The 4,230-nt window shown below is 42.7% G+C and overlaps 1 pseudogene; it reads right to left on the reverse strand.

The window, feature by feature from the left end:
- Positions 1-1,089: 1,089 nt before the first annotated feature.
- Positions 1,090-2,326, reverse strand: LOC122891865 (annotated as a pseudogene).
- Positions 2,327-4,230: the final 1,904 nt, after the last annotated feature.

Genomic DNA, 4,230 nt, shown 5'->3' on the forward strand with positions numbered 1-4,230 from the left:
CATTAAAACAAATAAGCCTTGTCTCCCAGTACAGCCTCCTGGAAAAGAAATTCTACCTTTCTAGGGGCATCAGCCTAAATGAGGCCTCAGTTCTTAAATTCCTTAATCAGTTGCCTTAGAAACCGGGAGAATGTGGTGAGCACCTCCAGGCAGCAAGGTAATACCATGATAGGTTTAATCACCTGTTCCTGGCCAAACACACACTTGAGTGAAGGTGACATTGTTATTATTCATTGTGACTGACGTCCTAAATTTTGCAGATCTTTTGGCGATTAAAAAATCTATTGCCTATATCAGGAAGAAGAAGGAGGGAATGTTGGGTACACTGAGATTAGGAATACTTGTTTATTACTCATTAATAATTTGTCTCAGCTGGAAAGCACTCGAAGTGGAATTCAGTCCTCTTCAACAAATTACTTATTGAGTTCCTACTATGTGCCTGTCACCTAGTGAAAAACAGTAACAAATTATATTCACCCTCATGCCTGGAGAGCACCACGAAATTAACAAAATAAAATAAGATATGCTCATAATCTAAATATTAAAGTGGTGGGAGAAAAGAGTTCTGTCAAGTATTTACTTTCACCGAAGGAAGGCAGGCATTGGGTTTATAGGTAAACAATAGATCATCACATTTTAAAAGGAAATCTCTGAAACCTCCAAAACATTTATTTGCAAATCTATCGCTCTAAGTAATGATCAGAATTGTGGGTTCTGAAATCGGTCTCTAATTCCATCTGCCCAAGGAGATTAGATTTAACTCTTAACTAGCATCACTAAATAAAGGTTTTGGTAGTTGTCTAAATTCTGTGTGCTCTCTCTTTCAGGCAATTCCAACCCTCTTTGTGTGAGGATAATGATGCCGTCTTCTATCAGGACATTTAATTCTGAACTCCTAGAGTTATTTGCTGTTCGAGTTTGTTTTTTTTCTCACGTTCTTGCTCAAAGTTCATTCTTTGTATATTGTATCTTTTCCTTTCCTTATCCTTCTTTCCACTCCCCCTTTCCTTCTCCCTCTCTTCACCTCCCAGCTAGATAACAAATGTCAAGCATCTACTTTTATCTTTTTCTATGCTCATACCTTTTTTCTTTTTTTTTTTGGCTGGGTACAGTATACTTTATTGATGGTACATGACAAGGTAGGGCTCCCCAAGCCCCTCCCCTTCTTCAGAGGGTCTGGGATGGAAATAGTGGGGGTTGGGAGATTCTCAGTGTTTTAGTGGATAAGTTGGGGCAGAGATTCCCCAGCAGCTGAGGGCTTCTTTCTTCCTCTTGCTTTGGCTGGGGCTGGTGGTTCAGGGGGTTCTTATTCCTTGGAGGCCATGTGGACCATAAGGTCCACCACCCGGTTACTGTAGCCAAATTCATTGTCATACCAGGAAATGAGCTTGACAAAGTGGTCATTGAGAGCAGTGCCAGCCCCAGCATCGAAGGTAGAGGAGTGGGTGTCACTGTTGAAGTCGCAGGAGACAACCTGGTCCTCAGTGTACCCCAGGATGCCCTTAAGGGGGCCCTCTGATGCCTGCTTCACCACCTTCTTGATGTCATCATATTTGGCAGCTTTCTCCAGGCAGCAGGTCAGATCCACAACAGACACATTGGGGGTGGGGACACCGAAGGCCCTACCAGTGAACTTCCCATTCAGCTCAGGGATGAACTTGCCTATAGCCTTGGCCACACCAGTGGAAGCAGGGATGATGTTCTGGGCAGCCCCTCGGCCATCACGCCACAGCTTCCCAGAGGGGCCGTCCATAGTCTTCTGGGTGGCAGTGATGGCATGGACGGTGGTCATGAGTCCCTCCACAATGCCTAAGTTGTCATGGATGACCTTGGCCAGAGGAGCCAAGCAGTTGGTGGTACAGGAGGCATTGCTGACAATCTTGAGGGAGTTGTCATACTTCTCATGGTTCACACCCATCACAAACATGGGGGCATCAGCAGAAGGAGCAGAGATGATGACCCTCTTGGCCCCGCCCTTCAAGTGAGCCCCAGCCTTCTCCATGGTGGTGAAGACCCCAGTGGACTCCACAACATACTCAGCACCAGCATCACCCCATTTGATGTTGGCGGGATCTCACTCCTGGAAGATGGAGATGGACTTCCCATTGATGACAAGCTTCCCGTTCTCAGCCTTGACTGTGCAGTGGAATTTACCGTGGGTAGAAGCATACTGGAACATGTAGATCATGTAGTTAAGATCAATGAAAAGGTCATTGATGGCGACAATATCCACTTTACCAGAGTTAAAAGCAGCCCTGGTGACCAGGCATCCAATATGGCCAAATCCGTTCACTCCGACCTTCACCATCATGTCTCGGGCATGAGGCTGGCACTGCACCTGAAGATGCGGCTATCTGTCGAACCGGGAAGAGCAGAGAGCCTATGCTCATACCCTTTACATACGTATGAGGGGAATCATTGTTTTATCAAAATGGTATCATATTATATGCAAGAATTACATCTTGCTTTTCTCATGTAACATTGAAAAATATCCTTTCAAAGTAGGTTATTATAGGTCGAACTCTTTTAGCAGATTTGTAATATTCCATGTTTTGATTTTTTTAAGATTTTATTTATTTGGGTGGCTCAGTCGTTAAGTGTCTGCCCTCAGCTCAGGTCATTATCCCAGGGTCCTGGGATGGAGCCCTGCATCAGGCTCCCCACTCAGTGGTCCCCCCTCTCCCACTCCCCCTGCTTGTGTTCCCTCTCCCACTGTCTCTCTCTATGTAAAATAAAGAACGAAAGAAAGAAAAAGAAAGAAAGAAAATAAATAATAATAAATAAATAAAATTTTTAAAAAGATTTTATTTATTTAAGAAAGAGACAGAGAGACAGAGACCGAGAAAGCATGTGTGAGAGCAGGGGCAGAGGGAAAGGAGAGAGAATTCCCAGCAGACACCGCACTAAGCACGGAGATCATGACCTGAGCCAAAATCAAGAGTCAGATGCTTAACCAACACAGCCACCCAGGAAACCCTCCATGTTTTTAACAGACCGCCGTTTAATTCACTCATTCTTCTACTAATGATTACTCACTTTGTTTTCTAGCATCATGCCTCTTCAGACAGAGCTGTGTTAGACACTCCCATGGACTAACACATCTATTTCTATGCCACAGACTCACTGGAATGGAGCTGCTAAGTCAAACAGTATGTACACTTTTTATTTTCAAAAATATTGCCTGATTACGTCCCCAAAAAGTACCCCACCAACCATGCATGAGATTGTCCTTTTCCCCAAATTCCAACCTATAGTAGGTATAATCCTCCTTTAAATTTTTGTACACTGATGTGTCAATTGAGTTATTTCATTTTCATTTTAACTTGTATTTCTCTGACGCACACAGAAGCTGAGTATCATTTTGTTTACTGTCCATCCGGACTTGTTCCTCTATGAATTATGAATCCTTTGTCCATTTTTCCTTTGATGTGTTTGCCTTATGGTTATCAATGTGCAAACTCTCCTTTTATGTCACAGGTAATGGCACTTTAGCTGTCACTTGTGTTTGTCTATATTTTTTCCACTATTGATCTTTACATATTACCTCCGACATTTTCCTGTTGTGTGATTTACTAGTTGGTGATTCAGTCTTTCTGGAATTTATATAGTGCAAGATGAGGACTTTCTCTTACTTTCTTCTTGGGGGGCAGAGCCAGTTTTGACAGCACCATTAATGAGCCGAACTATCCTTTTCCCACTGAATTAAAATACAGTGTTCTTTTTTTCTGTTCCCAATCAGTTCATCAGATCCCATGCTAGTCTCCCTCCATTTAGAATTGAGGTAGATTTATAGAAATTTTATTGTCTATTATGCTTAATCCTACATCACCATCTTGTTTTCTTAATTTTTTGACTATTCTAAATATTCTTCAATATGAATTTTTAAATCATCTTGTCAAATCCTCCCCTCAAAGTACCGTCTGGTTTTTAACTGGCATTGTACTGAATTTTGTATTAATTCTGAGAGCATGGATACTTTTGCCGTTTTAACTCTTCTCATCTAAAAATATGGCATATTGATCCATTTGTTCAGAGAGTATTACATCTTTATGTAAGAATTTACAAGTTTTGGGATGCCTGGGTGGCTCAGTTGGTTAAGTGACTGCCTTTGGCTCAGATCATGATCCCAGGATCCGGGGATAGAGCCCCGAATCGGGTTCCCTGCTCCACAGGAAGCCTGGTTCTCCCTCTCTTACTCGCCCTGGTTGTGTTCCCTCTCTCACTGTGTCT

The sequence above is a fragment of the Neovison vison genome, chromosome 12, assembly GCF_020171115.1.
Source record: "Neovison vison isolate M4711 chromosome 12, ASM_NN_V1, whole genome shotgun sequence".
In the NCBI taxonomy this organism is placed as follows: Eukaryota; Metazoa; Chordata; class Mammalia; order Carnivora; family Mustelidae; genus Neogale; species Neogale vison.